The sequence below is a fragment of the Quercus suber genome, unplaced genomic scaffold (assembly GCF_002906115.3).
Source record: "Quercus suber isolate HL8 unplaced genomic scaffold, Cork oak 2.0 scaffold_640, whole genome shotgun sequence".
In the NCBI taxonomy this organism is placed as follows: Eukaryota; Viridiplantae; Streptophyta; class Magnoliopsida; order Fagales; family Fagaceae; genus Quercus; species Quercus suber.
Genome location: NW_027070081.1, coordinates 104,200 through 129,822, shown reverse-complemented (window position 1 = coordinate 129,822; position 25,623 = coordinate 104,200). Strand labels below are relative to the sequence as shown.

Sequence of the window (25,623 nt, the reverse complement as noted above, 5' to 3'; positions counted from 1 at the left end):
ACAACATAATTTTTCTCAAGACAATGACTTGGTCCATGCCTCATCTCCGCCACCTCTTTTGGTAAAATCATAGTGTAATTTCCAAGGAAAAATCAAGTAATACCTCTCCTTTACTTCCAATAGAAAGTGATGAGGTACTTATAAGGCACAAAGGACTACATGCTCACATTTAGGAGATTTGATAGTCTAGAGGTGACTGGCTACTCAGATTCAGATTTTGCTAGATGCATTGATAGTAGAAAGTCGACTTTTTGTTATTTGTTCATGTTGGCTGGAGGAGTGATATCATGGAAAAGTTCGAAACAAACTATCACTGCAACATCCACTATGGAAGCTGAATTTATCGTGTGCTTTGAGGCCACAATTCATGGATTGTGGTTGCAGAATTTTATCTCAAGACTTGGGGTTATTAACTCTATTTCCAGGCGACTGAGAATTTATTGTGATAATTCTGCAGTTGTGTTTTTCTCTAAGAATGACAAGTATTCCAATGGTTCAAAATACATGGAATTGAAATATTTTGCTGTTAAGGAAGAGGTTTAGAAACAACGAGTGTAAATAGAGCACATAAGTACACAACTTATAATTGCAGACCCATTGACGAAAGGGTTACCTCCAAAGACATTTAAGGAACATTTCAATAGAATGGGTCTTGAAAATAATACATGATTGGTGTAATATTAATGTGATGAATTGTTTTATGTCATTTATGATATTTGATACTTGGAGATATCATTAATGTGTTTCTAATTACTCCCGTTATGTTATGTATATACATGTATGATATTGAATGAACGATAACAAGAATATTCTCTAAAAATGAGACATTATTGTAGACCTTTTATATTCACTTCTCATTCATAGATTATGTTAGACAGGCTGCTAGTGTTGTGGTACATGGAAGGAACTATGTCACATAATTAATATGGAACCCCCATGACTCGCATTAGTGGGTTGTTTAATTGTAGTATTATGGTGACCAAATTAAAGAAGACTGGATATGTATTATTGTGCACCTAATGTTTCCTTTATTAAACCTTTGTACTGAGTATCATATGGGCCTAGTGGGAGAATGTAAGGCTAAATCAATTTATTAATTAATTTGGTGACCTACATGATAAGGCACATGTGATAAGTTAGAGGTTTAATGGGATATAAAGACATATCTGTTAGTGTCTTATCTAATTGGTCAATTAGAGAAGTGGTTTCCTAATGTGACTCCAACTTTGATGGTAAGTGGAGATTAAAGTAATCAAGGAAGTTGGTCCTTTTTCTACCCATTAAGGTATTCAGTTTTCCCATCATAGGCTGAATCTGAATGAACTGAGCATATACAGCAAAAAGGGTGAGGAGAGAGAGAAAACAATCCTACAGAGAATTATTATTCACTGGATCTAAAGAGAATTGCATCAATGGGTCTAGGTAAGTCTCATGACTATTTTGTTGTGTTTTATATCGGTGTGAAATCCATGATATTTCTAGATCTTGAAGTTAAAGTAGTTGTTTGAATGCTTAACAACATAAAGTATTTTAAGTGTTACACACATTGCCTCTTTCACCATCAATGCCCACACTACTTAAAGCCACATTGCCACCACTGCCTAGCAATCCCTTGCAACATTGCCTACTCAACCAACTCTGCCCAAGCCCACATTGCCACCACTCCCAAGCATTCAAGTCCCATCTCAGCCTACATTACCAAATACAACACTGCCACCATTGCCTACCAACCCATTGCCAACACTGCCAAATCAACCAACTCTACAATCCACATTGCCACCATTGCCAAGGACCGAAGTCCCAACATTACCAACCATGCCCACGGTTCCCAAGGTGACACTACCTCTTCTGCCAGGTAATCCATTGCCCACCATCCCAACAATTCCTTTCCTCTCCCCACCCCCATCAAAGTGAAGAACTAGTGCTTGAGATGTCACAATTCCATTCTTGTTTCTTCTAGCTTTCTTTGGATGATTCTTTGCGTCAATACTTGTATTATCTTTTATATATGTTAGACCCTATCTGGGTTCTATATCTTTGTATTTTTTTACAGGCTTGAGTTTGTCCATTTGAACTTGTTAGTGTAATAGATTCTGAAGTTTAATTTCTATCATTATAGGGTCATTTACAAGTTTTTTTTTTTTTTTTTTGGGAGAAAGAATTCAAGTACTTTTATTAATGTAAATGAGTTACATCCAAATACAAAAACGAATCAATATGAGATAGTACATCTTCCATCCATACTTTGAAAGCTGGTATGCTTATAGCAAGTTTCGCCAGATTATGAGCTACACTATTGCCGTTTCTCTTTACATGAGAATACAACACTCTTTGAAAATGATTTGAGTAAACTTTCACATCCTCCACCAACAAACCCAATGGGCTTAGGTTCTGCTCTTGTGACTTCAAAGCTTATATCAAACCAAGAGCATCCCCTTCTAGTATTACCTTTTGGAACCCCAACTCATGAGCGAACATCAAGGCTTTCTGGGTAGCCATTGTTTCTGTCTCCTCTGCCTTATATGCCTGAGTCAACTTCTCTGAACATGAAGCTAAAACAGCCCCATTTTTGTCCCTTATCACAACTCCAACACCTGACTTATTTAACTCACCAAAGACCGCTCCATTGAAGTTCACTTTCACAAAACCAACTTGTGGAGCTTGCCATCTGTTACCTCCAGAATCGTTGCTTCTCACCTGCATACCTGAAGCGTCTATGCTTGCTCTAAAGTGTGCCAACATTTCAGCTAACTATGTAGCAGCTTGGTGCAGCGGACTAGCTTGAAGATTGAGCCTCACCTTGTTTCTCTGATTCCAAATAGTACAAGCCGTATATGCTAGTAGCGCCAATGATTTTCCTTTCTCAATCATCCATGACAGCAGCTCCTTGACACATGTAAAATCAATTTCACCCCTGAACCCCCACGTTTCCCGATCAGCCCACACAACATTCAGCTCTGGACAAGACCATAAAGCATGCACTGAATCCTCTATAGCCCTTTCACACCTCTCACAGATCGGGTCCTCTAAAATTTTCCTTCGCATCAAAGCTTGTTTGGTTGGAAGTACATTACGGCAAGCTCTCCAAAGGAAATTTTTTATCTTTGGAGGGGCTTGCATCTGCCATACTTCCTTCCAAACATGATTATGATAGATTGGAGGGGTTTGAGCATTCAATTGCAGCTCCTCTTCTTCTTTAAGGAATCTATAACCGAACTTACAAGAATAATTTCCTGAGGTAGTGTACGGCCAATACAAGGTGTCCTCTGTCACGTGTTGACTAAGGGGAATTTTCTTTATCAACTTGGCATCCTCCTCCACAAATAATTCATCCACCATCTGCTCATTCCACCTTCTTGTGCTTGGGTCAATAAGTGAGTCGACATTATGATTTTCAAAACTTTCCAATGGCCAAATAGGCTGAAGCGTTGGGTGTTTTCTTGGCAGCCAACAATGTTGCCAACTATTTTTTTTTTCTCCACTCCCTACCCTCCATAAGGCACCCCTTTGAATGATATCTCTTCCTCTAAGTATACTCTTCCACGCATAAGACCCCATCCTTGAGTCGACAGCCTCCAAAAGTGATGAATTGGGAAAGAAACGAGCTTTAAACACTTTATAAAATAGTGAGGTTTTATTATTCAAGAGTCACCATGCTTGCTTTGCTAGAAGGAAATCATTGAACATAGCAAGGTCTCGAAAGCCCATACCTCCAATAGTCTTAGATTTTGTCATCTCATCCCATTTAACCCAATGGATTTTCCTACGATCACCCCTTTGGCCCCACCAAAATCTTCTGATTAGAGTCTCAATTTCATTGCACAAAATCACTGGCAATTTGAAACATCGAATTGTGTAAGTGGGGATGGCTTGTATGACCGCCTTTAAGAGCACTTCCCTTCCAGCTGGTGAAAGTAATTTTGCTTCCCACTCTTGAAGTTTCCGCCAAACCTTTTCCTTGATGTAGTTAAAACTTTCTTTTTTTCTCCTTCCCAACTAAGGAGGGCAGTACAAGGTATTTTTCATAGTGCAAGATTTCTGGAACACCTAAGGCTACCTTGATTCCATGCTTCACCTCCTCCGAAGTGGACTTGCTAAAGAACAAGGAGGTTTTGCTCCTATTCATTTTTTGACCCGAGGCTTCTTCATACTATTTTAGTATCTCCAAGACATTCTCACACTCCTCCATTATGGCCCTGCAAAAAATAAGACTATCATTTGCAAAAAGAAGATGTGTTAGTTTTGGACCCCTCATACAAAGAGAATAGCCATGGATATCACCTTGTAACTCCGCCTTTTTAATTAGACCATTCAGCCCTTCCGTACAAAGAAGGAATAGGAAGGGGGAAAGTGGGTCACCCTGCCTAATCCCCCTTGTAGGAAATATCATCCCACATGGTTCTCCATTTATCAAGACCGAATATGATACTGTTTTCACACAACCCATTACAAGATTTATCCACCTCTCCCTAAAACCCATCTTCCTCATTATCCCCTCTAAATAATACCACTCCACCCAGTCATACGCCTTACTCATGTCCAGTTTTAGTGCCATATAACCATAGTTACCCCCCTCATAGTTTTGTAAACTATGCAAAGTCTCAAAGGCCACTAAAATATTATCAGAAATTAATCTACCATTGGTGAAGGCTAATTGGTGTTCTATGATAATGGATGGGAGTAATTTTTTGAGGCGATTTGCAAGAACTTTCGAATAAATTTTGTAAAGGGCATTACATAGGCTAATTGGGTGAAATTGGTGAGCATATTCAGGAGAGTTTATTTTTGAAACAAGAGTGATAAAAGTATGGTTTAGGGGATTAGGTATAGTACTTGAGTTCAACCATGGCAAGATGGAAGAAGTGACATCATGATTTACCGTGCTCCAAAACTGTTGGTAGAAGAGTGGCAGCATGCCATTCGGACTAGGTGCCTTGAGAGGTGCCATTTCTTTGAGGGCAGTAGCTACTTCATTTGCTTCAAACTCTCAACATAAACTCTCATTCATCTCCTCATCAATCACTGTAGGCACACAATCTAAGATGCTTATGGAGACCCTCCCATCCGTTGAGGTAAAAAGAGACTTGTAATAGTTCACCATAACTTCCCCAATATCCTCCTGGCTAGTTCTCCACACACCCCCCACATCCCTAATACCTTCCATTGAATTTTTCCTGAATCTCTTTATGGCACAACTATGAAAATATTTGGAATTTTTATCCCCCTGATTTGCCCATAGAATTCGTGATTGTTGAGCCCACATCGTAGCTTCCCTATCTTGCAACACCTCAATCTCCTTTTTAATTTGTCTCACCCTACAATTGTTCCCACTAACCATGGCTGCCCTCTCTTCTTTAGATAGCTCCTTTTTCAAATGACTCAATTCCAATCTCACACTCTCAAAAACATTTTTTTCCCATTGCCCCTATTCCTTCCCATACTTCTCCACTTTTCTTAGTATATCACCCTCTACTCTAATTTCACTCCCACTACCCCAAGCCGAAACTACCACTTCCTCACAACTGGAATTTGAGAGCCACATCTGTCGTTCGAATCGAAAAAAAAAAATTTCCAGGTAGGTATATTCACACCCAATAGTGATACAAGAATTCGAACATGATCCGATGAATTACATGACAAATGGAACACCCTTGAACCTCCAAACTTCATAAACCAACTATTATTGACTAAACACCTATCAAGCTTCTCCCAAATTGAAACTCCATTTTCAAAGTGTTTGCTCCAAGTATATTTGGAGCCCTCAAATCCCAAGTCCATGAACCCACGTTCATCAATCACCTCCCTAAATTGCTGCATTTGATTATGAGGCCTTCTAGCACCCCCAAGTTTCTCCTCTTGTCTGATTATTTCATTAAAGTCCCCATAACAAAGTCATGGCTTCTCAGGTCTTGAGTTCAAAGCCCTAAGCTTATTCCACGCTTCATATGGCTATGATTTCTTATAATTTATACTAGTGAGGAACTTCTCCCCGAAATGACTTCTACCATATCAGACTTGAAAATTTTATACAAAGGAAAGGGATGACCACGTAAACTAATCACATATGACATATATCTAAAAAAAAAAATTATTAATGATGGAACGCACAAACATGCACAAAAAAGAGGAAAAAGAAAGAAGAAATCTCCATGGGGTATAAGGGGAATGCAAAACCTCTCACCCAATGCAATAATCCATAAGACGATTTTGAATACAATGCTAAACTTTATTTCTGTTTCAACCGCGCAGCAAAGGAAAAAGATCCACCGTAGTGATAGGAATGTTATCATCATTGTTATGTCCTTAAGGGTTTTTATTTTATTTTTTGGTAGATTTTTTTAATTAAAAAAAAAAAAAGAAATCTGAGAGTACAAGGAGAAACTTTGAACTCAATCATAATAGCGTATGAATTATGCTAAAGCGTCACCTCAAACTATGATAGAATTCAAAAGAAGCTCTTGGATAGCATTACTTTTATGTTTAATTTTAACCATCTACCTTTTCTTTTCTTTTTTCTTTTTTTAATTATGGAATTTTAACTCTCTGCCTTAGACAACATGGGCATTTGTAATGCATGCTAGTCTTTGCTCTTTACTCTTTAGCAATGTTAGGTATACATGTCTAGATAAAATCTCATATTAAATAATAATTAGAAAAAAAGTATTAATATCATAATTGAGTAAATACCCATTGGATGTAAGTCTTATGAGTTAAAATGTGGCTCTATATATTATATTAATTATTCAAGAAAACTCCCAAGGTGTTTATCTCCCAGCAAGCAAAGTCTAATCACCCTTAATCAAGTAAAAATTCTAATACCAATCATGATTGCACGTAGCAATGTATTTGGTTTGTATTTTTTCAAGTTTGCATTTTCAACCGATTAAAAGCTAAATTTTTGTGTAAATTATCTACTATTTGCGTGTCCCACACACAACTTTTTGTCTCAAATTTTTTTTTAAGTAAACTTTTTGTCTCAATTTTTGGAAATAAGTTAAACTCATAGTTTTACTTTTTTGGTATCCTATTATACAAATAAATTATTGAAAATAAGCAATTTCCAAATGGCTATAATTGTCATATTAATGACTCAAATTTAGTTTTTAACAATTTTAGCCCCTCACGATCAAAATAAGTTGATATATAGGGGTGTTTGGTAGAGTAGTTTAAGAAATATTTTTGTAGTTTTTTGAAATATATATAAAGATAAAAGTATGTAAAAATATATATAATGTTATTTAAAATGTAAAAATGTGATTATGAGGAATTGATAAAATAAAAAAGCCTTGGCAGTGTTAATCTAATATTTCAAAAAGTACATTCTCAAAAAAATAATATTTCAAAAAGTATATAAACTAGGCTTTCTCCCAATCAAACGATTTTCTCCTCCAACAAATTAGAATCTTTGGCGAGAGTGAGTAGCGTCGCGGCCTTGCTTCTCCAGCATCGCAGTAGCAGGTCACATCAATTTTTGGTTTTTTGGAAATCTGCTTCTGAATTCTGATGTTCACAATGTTAATGGTGTTACCTGCTTCCACACTCTAAAAAGTTGGCTTATTAGCTTTGCAAAACACTCTTTTTTGAGAAACAGTTTAAAGTGAACCATTGGCTGTAGAATCATTCATTCATTCAAAAAGTTCAATCAGGTGGAAGTGCATTATAAATTTTAGAAAGTCTCAAACTTGGAGCTGTGTGCCACTTGGAAAACATTTTCCTTTGCTGAAATATTGATAGTTGTTTATGATACTTAGTTCCAACTAATCACTTATTGAACTCTTGGATAAATAAAGTATGTATTTAGTGATGTAAGATATACAAAATACACTATATATTGAATTAAAAATTTGTTTTTCATGAATAATTTCATGATTCTAATGTTTATTGTATATATAAAGTCACTACCATTTCTTTATTTTCAAAAAAAAAAGTAGGATCTTTCAAATACTCAATCCGATGTATGGTGCCCTTCGAATGATCCTATGTATGATCCTCTTTTTGATAATTCGATAATTGGAGGTGGGGGATTTGAATTCAAGATGTCTCTTTTGAAAACACTAGAAGGTGTCAACTAGTTGAGCTATAAGGCTCTTTGCTGATCACGTGTTGATTATGAGAGTTGCAGTTGTTTTTTAGAAAAACTTGAAATACTCCTTTTCCTTTTGATCCTCAACCTGCAACCCCATGGTCTTCCTCTTTGGGCCTCAACCTAATGTGCACTTCCACCAGGAGCTGTGGTCGTGCTGCCAAGGCCAAGACGCTTCAGCTGCTGGCACCCCAAGAGGGAGGGGAAGGCTGCTGAAGCTGAAGCCAGTTGTGGGTATTTGAGTGCTTGCCTACTGGGAGGGTAACAATTAACAACTAACAATAACTCCAAGTTGTGCAAATATTTTTAAATCTTTGCCTTTCATTTTCGAGTCTATGTTATGTAATGTAGCACCTCCTTCTTGTTGATTGCAGTTTTGGATTACAAATTATTTGTACCAGGTCCAAATGTTCTACCTTAGCCAAATTGAGCGCACATTTCGCTTGCCACCTAGTCTCCTTAACCTTCCTATTGAGGTAGCTATTGAGGAGGAACTTGAAAAAAATTTCTTAGATAAGGTTTGTCTTGCTTGGTATTATTGATTTCTTTTATTTCTGATTCCCTCTTTCTATAACGTGATCAATAAACTATGCTTGTCAACATTTGAAAGGCCCTGACTTTATTTTGTTTTTGTAATGAAAGTTATTGCGAACTTGGGTCTCTGTGTTTCTGTCTATGATGTCAAATCTATTGAAGGTGGCTTTATCTTTCCCAGTGATGGTGCTGTGACCTATACTGTATTCTTAATATTATACCTCCTTTTGTTTCTTTTTATTTTTATTTTTATTTTTTTTCTATAAAGTGCTTAGTTCCATTTTACACAGTTTTGTGTTAAGCATTTGTATCTTTCTATTTGATCAAAGTGTTTTCGCCTGTATTTGTGCTAGACTTAATTTTGACTTGTGGAGGGATGTGCATAAACTGGGGTTACTCGTTTGTGAACTAGGATCCTTGTGTATGCCCTCCATGTACTTTTTTAGGTGCCTTCTCTCTTTTAATAAATTCCAGTACTTTCAAAAAGAAGGGGAAAAAATGTCACTTTGCAAAGTCAATTGTTGTTGGTGCTATTTTCTCTCTCTTCTTTTTTATTCTCCCGCATGACTTTGTTTAGATTCTGGGTAAGAATTTGTGCAAATATTTCATGCTAGATTCTATTTCTCTGATTCTAAGTATACAACGTCATATACACAAAGAGGGGTAACAGGTAGTGGAGGGGAGCTGTGTGTGTAAGACCCTTAATTTTGGTTTGTGATGTATTAAGTATCACGGGGAAAATTACCTTATCAGGAGGTGTGGAAGGTAATATCTCATTAAGTTGTTAAGTGAGGCAAAATTTTTCTTGATGTATTCATTCATGGGAATGAGTCTTATTGTCTTAAGATTTGACCATATATTGTATCATTGTTCACAATCTTCATAGGAATAATAGTTGCTCATAGTTGTGATGTGTATATATATATATATATATATTAAAGGGAAAAGATTCTTGATGTATTCATTCAAGGGTCATGTGCTCTTGGACACATGTTGCTTTCTTTTTATTGCCGCATAACCCATTATGCAGCAAAACCTTTCCCTATATTAAAATATTGTGTGTGAATCTGAATTGTAATTTTGGCTTCAATTTTGTCAAATAAGACAAAATTTATTATTTTATTAATGGGGTGTTTAAACATCGTTGAATGGGTCATTTATGTTTCTAATAGAATTTTTATAGGCCTGTTTATTTTCCTTTGCACCATTTTCCCCTTCTTCAGTGGATTGGTGACTATAGTGGTGTTTGATTATGTACAATTGGATTTTGTGTCCATCTGTTTTATGACACAATTGATCTATCTTCTTGCAATGGCCATATCTATATTGTAATGTCATCAATTATAAAACAATTTCATGATATTGTTTTTATATTTGGGCAGGTTGTGTTTCGACTAATAATGTTTCGTCCATTTATGGGAGAGATTATTGCTGCAAAACTTAAAGAATCTAATGCTACTGGTTTAAGCTGTATGTCTTACCCTTCTTTATTTATTTGACTATAATGCAATTAGTGCTCTAGATCTTTTTTTCTTTTTTTTTTTGGTTTAACCCTTCCTTCTATTTGGTACAGGTATTATTTTATTCATCAATAGTCTTCATCAATTTACCTACCCTGTAGGATTCAATATTTTTTGGCCTGTCTAAATATCTGCCAACTTTTGTGTATCCTAGATTATTTTTCCTCATCCCTATATCTTGATTAATGAATGGTAAGTGGTAATGAGCATATATTCTGAGCTACATTTATTGGCTTTAAGAGTGGTCCTGTTGGCTACTAAGATAACATGTACCCAATCATTAGGAGTATTATAAATTTTCCCTTGATATGTGAGTTAAGCTACATTAATCCTCTACTGTCACTCCACTCTCATGGGGATTCTTCTCATTTCTTAACAGGAAAAAAATGTCTCTATTTTTTTTTTTTTTCTCAACGTAGTAGTAGGTGCTGGTTCATAGTGTTTTTGAAGGTGGATTTTGATCTTTTAGTTTCTTCAATTTTCATGAGCTTTCTTTCTAAGCATCCAAACAGAGGTTTTCTTGTGTCTTTTAGAAAATTTTAGCATTTCTTTATCCTCTGTCAGAAAAATGAGGGAAGTAAAAACAAGATTAAGTCTTGAGCCTTCTAGTTTGTTTTGAATTAGCATTCAGTTCTGAAAATAGTTACGTTCTTTTTAAAATTATTATTGTTTGAATTTACCTTCTGTTTGGCTGCTGGGAAAAATCAAAGAAAAGAAAAGAAATTTGTCTGTTTAATGTCTTTGTTAATTGAGTTTCTTGGAAACAAAAAGCTTAATTTAATTTCAGCGTACATTTGCTCAGTGTCCAAGCTGAGAAGCAGTGAATTATGAGATTTCTTGCTTACTTTTTTTCTCTGTGTATTATGATCAGGATTCTGTGATATTCCGAAATTGTTTGGCATCTCTTTTTCTATCTGAAGGTATAAAATTTTCCTGTATAGTTTTTGATTATATTGGTTCTAATTGTTTAAGTACATCGATCTATTTATTAATATCTAAAGCTATGAATTTGTTAATGTTTTTGAAATTGGTTCTATTTTTTAATAGAGAAAGAGGATTCTCCAAATGCTGATAGGGAAACTCATGGTTTTGGATCTCCAGAAAGTCACAAGGCACTCAAGGATGAGGTATACTGTTCTTGGACATTACATGAAAGGTCATTAAGATTGTGTTTATTACAATTATACTAATTCAGATTACACTTTCTCTTTAAAGTTTGAACAATAGTTTACATGAAGGTGTGTATAATTATGTTCATTTTTAAGTTTTTAATCATTTTATAGTGTTAAACCTTGAATAAGCATAGTGTAGAAGCAAAGAATTAAGCTATATGTAGAAGCAAAGAATTATGCCTTTGCATAACACATGCTTATACATGCATTTGTGCTATAGTACTTTTGCACTTTTGGAAGAGATGGTAGTCTAATTTTGTTTTGAAGCACAACAAATTAATTGAACCAGATAATTTACTTTTCTAGTAATGACTAATTATATTAATAACTATTTTCCATGCGATTCAAAACACTAGTTATTCATTATAGATTGCTTATTAGGCATTTGTTTCATTATCCTTAATGGACTAATGTTTTTGGGTTGCATGTGTCTTTGTTTTTTGTTTTTTTTTTTTTTTGGTATGCATAAGTTGAAATTTTTGAAATGGGAATGCTAAATGGATAAGTAAAAATACAAGAAAGATATGATATGAAATGAAGAAATTTTATTCAAAGATAGGATAGCTCCTATTAATTAAAAGATGAGGGGGACTGCTTGACATGAGTTCAAGTTGAGAAAATGAAAAAATGGCAGAGGAACCCAAAACAAAATTGTTAAATGCAGTAAAAAGGATATGTTAATTAAAGAGGTGATAGAAAGTATGATTTGGATAGAATAGAATAACAAAAAATACATTCGGTGACCTATATTAGTCTCCAACTCTTAGGAGGTTTCATATCACTGTCCTTGAAGTTTTGAGACCAAGGCTTTGTTGTTTTTGTTATATATATTTGTATATGCATGCTATTGCAAATGGAATTTATGAGTCACGTTGATATGGATTTTACAAGTGGCATAAAAGCTGTAGTCAGAGCTGATTTTCTGGTGTTTGTATTCTGCAGTTAATTCTTGCTTCACATTGGTTGTATAGATGGTTTGTAAGGCCTGCCATATTTTTTTTTTTGGTTAGATTATTGAATTTTGTTCATCTTTGTAGGCACTTTTTAGGGTGGTGGATGCTAGAACCATCCCCCTTCCCTATTTGTAATCTCAGCAGATTTGAATGTGTGATTGCAAACCTATTGGCTATTTCATCTGTCTACTACATGAGTTATCATCAAAATACTAAAATCGTCCTCATTCATTTCAAATAGGGCATTGGTTTCTCTAATGTATAACTTTCTTTAATTCAAGGTTGTTGTTGACTGTTGACAAGTATCTTTTTGATTGTATGAAATTTATTGTGCAGGCCAGGTTTCTTAAAGCTTGTGGTACCTTTGTGGAGACCCCTGCAGAAATTTGGAAAGCATCTGCAAATTCAAAAAATTCTCACCTTCATATGATGGAGATTCAGAGCCTCCAAAATTCCATTCATGGCTTCCCAACACATCCATCAAGAAACTTCAGTTAGACAAGCAACCTGAGCAGGCCGCTACTTCCATTAAACTTAGTGAAGAGTGGGGAAAAGGGATCAGGTTTGCAAGAGCAGACACCTAGCAGGTTGTACTTTTCTCTATAATGATTATGTTTGTGAAACAATTGATATACTTTTAATTAATTATTGAGCATACCTGTCATGGGGAGGGAATTTTCCATATTTTAAAGCCAACCTGTCCTTTATGTCATTAGGTGTTAATAAACTATGGCCATCTCTATCTTTTATTTTTACAAAGGTTTTAGAAAGAAAAACTGGAATCCCAGTGAAGGGGTTTTCTAGCAAGTAGTAAAAAGTTCAATCTTCTGGCCTTTTTGTTTATGGTCTGGTACGGATGGTTTCTATGTTTGAAATGAGGACACTAATTGTTTGGTAGTATTCATTGTTTATATTTACGAAATGTGGACACCAATTATTTGGTAATACTTAGATTCACTCTGACAAGTTTAATAGCTTGCTGACATTTGTCCAATGCCATATTTCTCTTCGAGCTGTATATCCAGCATACATAACACTGGAAGGGTCTCTGTCAGCTCAACTGAAGGCAGTGGAACAGGAAGTGTTAATACAGCTGTCAGAGCTCATGCTAATCAGACCGAAAACGTTGCAATATCAGTTTCACCTTGGATTTCAGCCACAGAAATTCAGTGCAGGAGCAAGTCTGCATTTTCAATGTGATTTTGACGCATCTTCCTCATCATCTGAAAATGTTAGCCAAAATCAAAAGAGATATGAATCACCTGGTAATCAGAGTGTGTCAAAGCCTTCACCTTATCCAACCTCATTGAAGTTGTCTGATGAGATGCAAACACCTGGAACTGTTTTTCCTACAAACATTGACATTTTTACCATACGGAAGACTTGAATCAGGTCTCAGTATGTGTATTCAGTTATGAATCCAGTTGAGAGTGACTCTCAGTGGAAGTTATTGAGGGAAGAAGATCCTAACTATCATCAACTTTCTGGTGAGCTGAAAGAATCTCTTGAGTTGCCCGAAACTACAACCCCTAGGCCAGAAGCGGGGATAAAAGAAACTTTGCCTGGGAAGGAGTTGAAGGTGGAAGCAAGCCTGTCTGCTTGGCTGAAGCCACTGCCACCCATTCAGGATGAGAATATTAAATTTTTTGACCCTGCTTCTACTAGAAAACCTCATTTTGGTAGAACTCCTGGGGACAGGCCAATCATTGGGCTTGTTGCTGCTCACTGGAATGATAATGAGCCTTCTCATATTTCACCGAAGTGGTGGGATTGGAATGGAATCCCAAATTCGACCAATAAATACAAGGAGGTATGTCTTGTGGTTTCTTTACTTTCAGCTTGAGGCCTTTGAAATGAAAAGCTTCATTTAAGGAATGCTGTTTGTTTTTGCAGGATCAGCTAGTGAGTTGGCATGCCACGCCATTTGAGGAGAGGTTAGAAAAGACTTTGTCTGAAGGGAGTGTTATCACTCAAAGGTATGCTAACTTCCTTCTTTGATGTGTACTGTGTCCTGTGTGACTGTAATTTTTTAAACTATATTGCTGGAGCTTTTGAACGTAAATTGCAAGGTAGTCAAAGGCAAAAGGTGACCTTAAGTTGCCAAGGCCTTGTATCATCTGGAGTGTAAGGTGTCAAAACAGCATTAGCTCAATTGATGTGGGCTGCCAAATTCTAAATATACTGAAATCATATTTATCTAATGTAAAGAACATGTGTTGCATCTTGCATGAAGAAATTAGGCCTATTAATTAATTTGAAAATAGGGCACAACTTAGGCTCTATTAAGCAATATGACATTAGGTTTTACAAAAACTTCAATAAATTAATTAATCTAACTATACATTTTACAACAAGCTTCTGTATATTAATAATCCAACAATAGTTTCTACAACAATCTTCTGCAAATTGTGAATTAAAGAGGTAAGAGAGAGAGAGAGAGAATAATGAAAAAAAAAAAAATACCAATGTGTTGATTGTTGTGGTCTTAAAAGTTGTGTTTAATTTTTTTGATCAAATAAAAGCCTTATCGTTCTGTTACTTGCGTACTTTGTTTTGTTGTGCTTGAATCTCTTGCCTTAGTGCCCTAAACATTGTTTAAGGCATTTGCCTTGCTTGCCTAGGCTCTAAAGACTCCTCACCTTATAGCCTTAGTGTGGCTGCTAGATGAGCATTTGGCTTGCTTTTGACTACCATGGTATATTGTGATGACTTGTATGGGGAGGGCATACTAATTCCCATTTTTTGCATTATGTTAACTGCACATTCTATGTATAAGTCAACACTAAGTTTCCCATTCTTAAATGTGGTTTTGTATGATAACACTGATGTTTATGTTGTTGGCCTTATACTTAAAGAATGTACATATCACAACTATGGCAAGAGTTCAGCTTAACCAAAAGAATTTACTTTTTCTTGTTAGCTGATGTTATTAGAAATCTTTACTTACTATTGATGGTTGCAATGTTATTGTAGCTGCTGTATGCTAACTGTAGATGTGAACAAAGTAGTAGTAAGTCATAAGTTAACTTCACCACTAACAATAAGGATATTCAAAGTCATTTGCATATAATGTAAAATAAATATGGGAAGCTTCTGGGAATACAAAAAAATAAAGGAAAGACTCCAAAACATTTAAAATGGATTATTTTTTCGTTATGAGCTGAGAGATTAACAGTTACCACAGCTTTCATCTGCTTGCTTTTCTGATTTCCTGTTTAAAAAGTTCAGAAATTTTTTATTAAATTTTTTTTTAGCATCTTAAATTTGCTTCATAGACAGTGATTATATAGCTGTACAATTTACAGGAAGCCAGTCTATGGAAAACCAATAGCTTTTGATGAGAATGAGGAAAGTGATACGGCTCTTTCTCAGTTGCAATCTTCAACCCATCCTAAGTGAGTAGTTTCATTCTGATGAAAGATAGTGGTGCCGTTTCTCCATTGTGGTGTGAGTTTGATTTTCAGCCAATATGCTGCCAATTAGTGGCGTCTTCTACAACCTAATTGAAGTTTACATCGTTGAACTGAACAAGTGTATTGGTTTTGTATCCGGCCATTGATTCATTGTGCTGGTTCAGGAAATCTTATTTTTGTGGTTATAGACTTTTCAGTAGCATGGGAGCTGCTTGTAATGTACATAAGTAATGAAAATCCTCTGCATCAATGGCTCTTTGGTTTTGAATCGTTCTTAATTTTGTTTTCCCCTTTGAATTTAAGCCTTATGAAGTTAGCTATTTACTATTAAGGGTCTTGTAGCATTTGTCGGGCAATGTTGCTGTTTTTAAGATGATATTTGCCCCCATTCAAAGATAGTTTCCAACTGGTTAACGGTAATCACCTCTAAGATACCATAAAGCCTTTGAATTCTATATTTAGCAATTCTAGAGAATTCTCAGGACTATCTTATGTTTTTTGTTAATTAGAATTCTGAATATGGACAAACATGCATATATAGAAAATGAAGAGGTACAATTGATGAGTCATTACTTACAAAATAGGGTTAAAAACAGTTATTAGATGGTACTAATGACAATCAAATTTAAGTTAGGCACATTTGTTTGCATAATTTTGCAGAAAACAAAAACTTTGATTGACCTTGCTTACACTTTACCTGACTGAAACTTGAGCAAACCTTACACTTTGAAATTTTGAATGTCTAATACTTTTATTAATCTAAATTTGTCAAAATAAATTTTCTTACAAAAACTTATTATTAATTCAAATATAACTTATTAGGAAAATTACATTTTACCCACTTGTAATTTGTCCAAAAAACACTTTACCCACCTTTGATTTAAAAAATGGCACTTTGCATACCTATGGTCTAATCCGATAACCAAACGTTACCCACCTCTGTCCCTGCCATTACTCTAACACTATTCCACTCAAAAAAACAATAGCAATTGAATCAAAACACTTTCTTGAGAAAAAAAAAAGCTTCCCTTTACCCGTACACCCTCTATTCGAGATTGCGATCCACTCCATCAAGATCAACCCGTGAAACTCTTAGCATCAAGAGAAGATGGCAGTCCTATCAAAACCCATGTGAAGGATATTGAAGATTTTCTCTCTTGATTTAAACAATAGGTACGATTTTGATAGTTAGGGTTCTTGATTTCTTTTTCAAAAATTGCTGGTAGATTTTTTTTTTTTTTTTTTTTAAATTGCTAGTAGGTTACTTGATAGATTGTTGGTAGTTACTTGATTTCTTGGTTCCTATTGCACCACGTAAACCAGACATTCATAAGCTCCTTCATATTTGTCCTGTTAATAAGTCGAAGACCAATTACGGAATTGCTTTCTCATAAGGCTCTTGCATTGGTCTATTTGTAGCTGTTTTCTTGTAGAATTTTCCAATTTATATAATAATAAAAAAAGATATTGGTCCATTCCCATGTGGTTGCCTCCCAAATGCAAAACAAAGATTTTTTTTTTTTTTTAATGTGCATATTCCGCTAGGAACCTATAGAAATTTTCAACCGCTGAAATTTATATATTGTTTAATGAGCTAAAAGTTGCTAGTGGTTTGGTCCTTTGCTGTGTTGTGTTCTGTGTGGACCCTAAGAATCTTTTTGTATTGAGAAAAAAAATGTGTGAATGTGGACTTTGTGGTCAATTCTCATGTGGTTGTCTCCCAAAAACAAAACAAACACTTTTGTTTGTTTCTGCTATGTTTGTGCTTTATTCTTTTGTCAAATAGCATTTTTATTTAAGCAATTATTTTTATGCAGATGGCAGATTTCAAATTGACTGTTGAGATTAATTATGGTGGCAAGTTTGTGTGGAACCCAAACCTAGAATATATAGGTGGCAACATAGCATATGAAGATGTTAACCCTGATTGTCTAAGTTTTTTTGAAATACAAGGACTGTGTGAGAAGTATGGTGCGCCTCGTACAAGTACATATCATTACCTAATTCCTGGAAGTAATTTGGAGGAAGGCTGAAGAATGATAACTAGGGATGCTGAGGTGCTGTATATGTGTGAAATTCACATAGCATGGCCTGTAGATAGGTAGGTATTATATGTGAAAGGTGGTGAGCAACCACTTGCTGTTGAAGTACCTGGTCAAAATGTTGATGGTATGGAGGGAGAGGTGGTAGAAGGTGGTAATGTAAAGTATGAAGATAATGGTGATGTGAGTGATGTAGATGAAGAAGTGAATGTGGATGGTGAAGGAGATAAAGTGCCAAAAATTGAGTAAAATGACAATGTGGACTTTGATTGGTTGGAGGAAGGGCTAGAAGGGCCAAATTTTAATGACGATGTAGTTGCAACATTTCCACAGACTGAGGGGAATGGAGTTTGGGAGACTGCAACCCCACAAAGGAGTAATGCAACAGCTATTAAGGCCCCACAAAGGAGTAATGCAACACTATTGAAGCCCCATAGAGGAGTAATGCAGCAGGTAATAATGCCCCACAAATGGATAATGCTAGGGAAATTGATGGTGTGGATGAATATGATTGGCTTGAACCACCTGTTGAGGATGACATGGAAAGTTTGATAGGTTTTGATGATGATGAACCAATTGCTGGTTCAACAGAGAAGGTGTTTAATGTTCAAACTGGAATGAAAAAACTAAAGCTATGCAAGGGAATGAAGTTTTCTAACGCTAAGGTGTTTAGGGAGGCGTTGAGGGAATATGCTATACATAAACCTGTGGATATCTGGTTCAAATTGAATGAGAAATAGAAGATATATGTCTATTGCAAGAATGAGTATGGGTGGAGGTGTTATGCATCTAAAGTTAGTGGGGAGTTAACCTTCCAAATAAATACATGGATACCTGAGTGCACCTGCCCTAGAACCCTTAAAAACAGCCAAGTAACATAAGCCTATGCTGCTAAGAACTACATGCAGGATTTTAGCAAAAGCCCTAATTGGACTATAGAGGGTGTGCAACACCATGTGAAGGATAAAATTAAGGTTGACTGAAGTGTGAGTCAATGTATAGGTCTAAGAGGAAAACCATTGATTTGATTACTGGGGATGAGAAGTTGCAATATGGGAAGCTAAAAGACTATACAGAGATGATAAGGTTGAATGATGTGGGAAGTAGGGTTATTTTGCAAACTGAGATGAATAATGAAAATTCCCAACCAAAATTTAGGAGAATGTATATAAGGTATAATGCACAGAAGGTTGGTTTCTTGGGAGGGTGTAGACCAAATCTTGGGCTTAACTATAAAAGAGAAATACTATTATTATTTTCGTGTGTGTTCTAATAAGTATTATTGTTTAGTCCAAATATATATATATATATATATAAAGAGAGAGGGTTTAATTACTAATGATAATATGACTTATATTTTTGTTTAATTCACTTTGTGGGTGCATTTTTGTGCTAGGCCAAGGGTGCCCATTGTAACCTTAGTCATTTTTGCGATTCCACATCGAAGAAAACTCCCTCCCTCCTTTTTCTTCGATGTGGGATTGCAAAAATGCCTAAAGTTACAACGGACACCCTTGGCCTAGCGCAAAAATGCACCCACACACTTGATTAATAAAAAAAAGTCACTTGATTATTTGAAGAAAAAAAAATTATATATTTAGGAATCCAAATAAAAATGCAACTTAAAAAAATTTCATTTTACATACTTTCTTGGTCCCAAATTGTCATTTATTCAATTTTGAGATTTCTAACAATGAAGTTTCTTTTAAAAAGTCAAAAAATAAATTTACTAAATACCATTTATTTTATTTAAAAAATCAATGCCCCTCTTTTACTTAGGTTTAAATTAAGGAGAGTGGTTTTTGGAAACTTACAAGTTTTTATCTAAAATACAGTGCATTAAATAATGTTATTTTAAAAAGTACAAAAAGTAATTCTTAGGTATTTTGTACTTCTAGAGCATGGAGAATGATACTCTTTCCTCTTACATTCTTGGTCGGGTCCACTCTCATATGAGAGAAAAGACTCATATATCCAATACATGATATACTTCTCTTATGAGAGAAAGGAGCACCATTTCAAAGGAACTCAATTTTGTCTTTATCAATGATAGGCAAAAGGTATAAACTTTGTATGTTCACTTCAGTAATACATGCATGTGTTTTCATTATTCGTATTACTAATATTGAATTATGTGTGAAACATGGACTAAATATAATCTAACTAGGATATTATATGGCTGAGAAGTAATAAGGAAGGTGTTCTGTTCAAAGTGCAAGTTATCCAATGGTTGATAATGTCTTTAACTTATTAAATAAAAAATATGTATTGATTTGTCAAAACTTGAGTGTCAAAACTTGTTTAAAACTACGTTACTTGTGCAATAAAAATATTCAAATTCATGTTTAGGCCCTAACAATTAGGCATTGAATTGTTTAGCTGATTTTCTCAGTGTTGAATTTTGTAGTCTTCATTGATTTTGCCCACCATATTTTGTTTTACTTGTTTTCATTCTTTTTTTTTTGGTCCAAAGAATCTTGGTTTTTTGCTATAATTCTGGGGATCTCATATGAGAGAAAAGACTCATATATCCAATACATGATATACTTCTCTTATGAGAGAAAGGAGCACCATTTCAAAGGAACTCAATTTTGTCTTTATCAATGATAGGCAAAAGGTATAAACTTTGTATGTTCACTTCAGTAATACATGCATGTGTTTTCATTATTCGTATTACTAATATTGAATTATGTGTGAAACATGGACTAAATATAATCTAACTAGGATATTATATGGCTGAGAAGTAATAAGGAAGGTGTTCTGTTCAAAGTGCAAGTTATCCAATGGTTGATAATGTCTTTAACTTATTAAATAAAAAATATGTATTGATTTGTCAAAACTTGAGTGTCAAAACTTGTTTAAAACTACGTTACTTGTGCAATAAAAATATTCAAATTCATGTTTAGGCCCTAACAATTAGGCATTGAATTGTTTAGCTGATTTTCTCAGTGTTGAATTTTGTAGTCTTCATTGATTTTGCCCACCATATTTTGTTTTACTTGTTTTCATTCTTTTTTTTTTGGTCCAAAGAATCTTGGTTTTTTGCTATAATTCTGGGGGCATGCAATAATATTAGGCTCCTTAAATTTAATTTTTTACCGTAGGAATATTATCTAGTATAAAAGTCCCTTTTTCTATTAGGAACAAAAATGCCATAGTAAAAGCAACGCCATACTAATATTGTTTTCTACTGAATTCTATGTGAAACAGGGACTTATACCTACAATTGAGATGTTGTTTCCAACTGTGAAGCATAGGTACTGTGTGAAGCATATCTACAATAACTTCAAAGTTGACCACAAGGGGTTAGAGTTGAAGAATGCATTATGGAGATGTGCTGGAGCCATAACTATTAAGGAGTTTGAGAAGAGAATGCAAGAATTAAAGGATCTAGACCCTAAGGCTTGGGAGTATCTTGCTAACATCAACACTGCACAATGGTCTAAGTCTCATTTTACCTGTAAGGCATTAAGTGACTATTTAGCCAACAATCTTACTAAATCATTCAATTCCATGATTTTGAAGGCTAGGGACAAGTCCATCTTAGCAATGTTAGAGTGGATTAGAATTAGGCTAATGACCAACCTCCATAAAAAGAGGAAAGATATAGAGATGTATGTTGGGAAAGTGTGTACAAATATTCGAGACAAGTTAGAGAAGTTGAAACTAGAGAGTATACCTTTTTGTGCTACTCCATCTGGTAGGTTCATGTATGCAATTAATAATGACCGTGAAAGGCATGTGGTTAATTTGATAAATAGGACATGCAGCTGTAGGATATGGGATTTCACTAGACTGCCTTGCAAACATGGCATTACTGCAATTTTTAAGAACCTAGAGAAGGTGGAAGATTATGTGCATCCTTGCTACCTAAAGGAAACATATCTTCAAACTTACTAGGAGATTATTCAACCAACGTCTAGCCAATCAGAATGGGTTCAAACTGGACATGCTGCTTCTATTGCCTCTCATGTTTACAAGCCACCTGGTAGGCCTCCCGAGTTAAGGAAAAAAGCCCCTGATGAGCCAAGGAACCCATATAGGTTATCTAGAATGAACAAAACTATCAAATGTGAGAAGTATCATAAAGAAGGGCATAATTCAAGAGGTTGCAAAGCTATCACTACTGGTGAGACTACATGGGAGAGGAGACAGAGGCTTCAAAAGGATAAAGTTGTAAGTATATTTAGAGTTCAACCCTAGTCGCTTCATTTCTTGCTTCATATGTTTGTAAGTTGTCATTATTGCTGTCATATGTTTGTAACTTGTACTACTATGATATATGCACAGGGAGTTAATTCTGCAAGTAGGATTGAGAAGAATGTTACCAAAGCAAGGCCTTAAACCACAACTCAACCTGCATCCCAACTTGCATATCAACCTTTTGTTGACACCTCTAGATCTTAGCCTTCATCCTCACAACCAGCTAACAGAGCTTTAACTCCACAAGCTGCCTCTAGGGCCTATTGGTACTCTTTATCTAGTCAACCAAACTTTCATGCACCTAGAGAGACTTGAGATTCTAGACCATCATCATCCCAGGTATTGTAGCTTTATTTATATAATTTTTGTTTTATCTTACCTTCAATTAACTTGTCTGTGATTATGATTTTGTAGCCAAGAAGTGGTGTTGCTGGTGTAGCTAGTGTGGTTGGTGCATCTGTTGTTACTGGTGTAGCTAGACAAATAGATGGTGGAGGTACTACTATGGGTACTAGAGGAAAGGGCAATATATCAAGTGCTACAAAATCCAAAGCAGTAGGTGGTAAGGGCAAAACATCAAGACCATCAAAGTTTCAACTGGTTGGTGGGAAGGGCAGTACATGATGACCAACAAACTAGAAGTAAGCTAGACTAGATTTTTTTTTTGGTGGTCCACATACCTAGTATAATTAGTAGTTTAAATGGTCAAGTGCCATAATCAATGTTTTATGTTTTGGTTAGGAGATGTGTTTGTCCGTCTTTTGTCAAACAATGTTTTTACTTTTAGTTGTAATCTCGTTATTAAGGTGGAAAGGTTGTAATATTTTGGTAATATATTGTTGTGTTATATTTTGGAATGTGCCATTCATGATAGAATTATTAATATTTTGGTAATATATCAACTTTTGGCAATGTGCCAGGTAATGACAGATTGGCATGTACCATTTTTGACAAGTTTTGGCATGTGCCAATATTGTATTGTTATGAACATTCCAAAATGTTTGGTTATGATAGTTGAGTGCCATCAATTTACAAATACCATCAATTTATTACCAACAATCAAATTAGGTGATTCTATTACCAAAGTTGTTATATTACAACAATACAACTTACAAAATGACCATTTGAGCATTCAACCTACAAAAAAATACAACTTAGACAATGAACTAAGCTCAATGATCTAGCCAACCTCAACAAAACAAACACATAACCATCATGCTAGACCTAAATCTCTTAAATTCTATTTTGTTGATTGAGGCAAAACAAAAAACCAAGATTACAAACACAAAAAATTCCCATGACACCACTATTGCAAGCTTGCACAATCTCTCATTATCTCTTGCCCTCATTGCTTTCTCCCTAGCTTCTACATATTGTTCACGAGCTCTTATTTCCCTCTTAGTAGTTTTTTCTTCCATTTCCCTAGCTAACTTTTCCCTTTGAAGCATGGTAAAAATGAGTTGATGTAGAATAAGTGCCACTTGATGAAGACATTACATAAGTTGCTCAAGAAACCTTCACTAAAATTACTGCAATTTGAAAAAAAAAAAAAAAATTTCCCAATAGAATATGCATATTTTATAAAAAAAAAAAAGTCTTTGTTTTGTGTTTTAAGCAATCATTAGAGTAGACATTAATTGAAATTTTCAACTACTAAAATTCCCATTAGTTGAAATGAAAGAATAATACTTTCTAGAAAAAAAAAATGTTTCAAGTGTTTCTATCAATAACCTATTAGGAACATAAATCCAGCACAAATGTATAGCACAAACCCAATTTCATTCCCAAACCCAAAGTTCCAATGAGAACTCAAGGCAATGTTGATTGTGATTGTAGAATAAGTTAGCATAATGGCAATTCTGAATTAGCTATAATGCGGTGATTTTGCTAGAGAACATGGAAATGGAAGCCTCCATAAATCATATTTGGGCAATGAATTTGGTTTCCTAGAGTTTGCTGGACATAGAAAGTCATCCTTAGAACATGATATGTTTTACTTAAAGAATTTCAACAAAACAATTCAATCCATAAATGCATGAAAAATTTTGAACCATGAATACATGTATGGTAATGAAGCAAAATCTTGGATGTCAATCCCAGCTCTTTTTTCTTCATATCACTAGTTATTTCACCCCAAATTCAAATGATATAATGCGAAGAACAAACAACATGAACTTACCATAGAAAGAACAAAATATTTTGAAAGGTCAAAACCATCATCATTTGTAATATTTCTCTGTTTTCTCTATAGATATATGCACTTTGTCATCCCTTGTGATAGGGTTAAAGGTAGCTATAATGTATTACTAACAAACAAAAACCAAAATTTACAATAAGGGGAATATAGAGAAATTGGGAAAGAACAATATGTGTTTTGTAATTCTAAAACTGAACTCTGTCGTGGAAGGCAATCACATGGGAATGGACCAATGTCATTTTTTTTATTATATAAATTGGAAAATTCTACAAGAAAATAGCCGTAAATAGACCAACACAAGAGCCTTATGAGAAAGCAATTCAGTAATTGGTCTTCGACTTATTAACAAGACAAATATGAAGGAGCTTATGAGTGTTTGGTTTACATGGTGCAATAGGAACCAAGAAATCAAGTAATCTACCAACAATCTATCAAGTAACCTACTAGCAATTTTTTTTCAAAAAAAAAAAAAAAATCTACCTGCAAGTTTTGAAAAAGAAATCCAAAACCCTAACTATCAAAATCGTACGTGTTGTTTAAATCAAGAGAGAAAATCTTCAATATCCTTCACATGGGTTTTGATTGGACTGCCATCTTCTCTTGATATTGAGAGTTTCACGGGTTGATCTTGATGGAGTGGATCACAATCTCAAACAAAGGGTGTTCGGGTAAAGAGAAGCTTTTTTTTTTTTTTTTTCTCAGGAAAGTGTTTTGATTCAATTGCTATTGTTTTTTTTTAGTGGAATAGTGTTAGAGTAACAGCAAGGACAGAGGTGGGTAATGTTTGGTTAACAGATTAGACCACATGTAGGTAAAGTGCCATTTTTTAAACCACAGATGGATAAAGTGTTTTTTGGACAAGTCACAGGTGGGTAAAATGTAATTTCCCCTAACTTATTATTTGATATCGTGGAAGTCTGAAGAAAGTACATACGATACTTCTTTTGATGGAGCAGAAACTAAGTTGTTAGTTTTTGGTTGTAACCTTCGAATTCACGATGGATCCCTTGAATCTACTATGTGATAAATTTGGAATCCACTAAAGAAAATGATAGAGAAAAATTATAAATTTTATTAATAATAATCTAATTTTCCTTTAAAGGCTACAAAGCATATAATATTGAAAAGGTAAAACCCTGGGATGACTAGGAAGCCATCTAAAATCCTAATTTGCACTAATCACGAGATTAATAAACTTCGAATTCACGATGGGTCCATTGAACCCACAGGGTGATAAATTTGAAATCCACTAGATAGAGAAAAACTTTGAATTTTATTAATAATAATTTGATTTGCCTTTGAAGGCTACAAAATATATAAATACTAAAAAGGTAAAACCCTAGGACAACTAGGAAGCCATCCAAAACCTTAATTTGCACTAATCACGAGATTAGGTGGCAAAATATCAAAATTTTACCAAAAATGGAAAAATTGAGTTAAATGCAAAATCATAAACCAATGATGTGATGTGCCCTTGATGCAATGCGTGGATACTGTAAAAAAAAA

At 34.8% G+C, this 25,623-nt stretch overlaps 1 pseudogene; it reads left to right on the top strand.

Moving 5' to 3' along the window:
- The first annotated feature begins 8,181 nt into the window (after window positions 1–8,181).
- LOC136064161 (protein JASON-like) lies at window positions 8,182–15,902 on the top strand (annotated as a pseudogene).
- The last annotated feature ends 9,721 nt before the right edge of the window (window positions 15,903–25,623 follow it).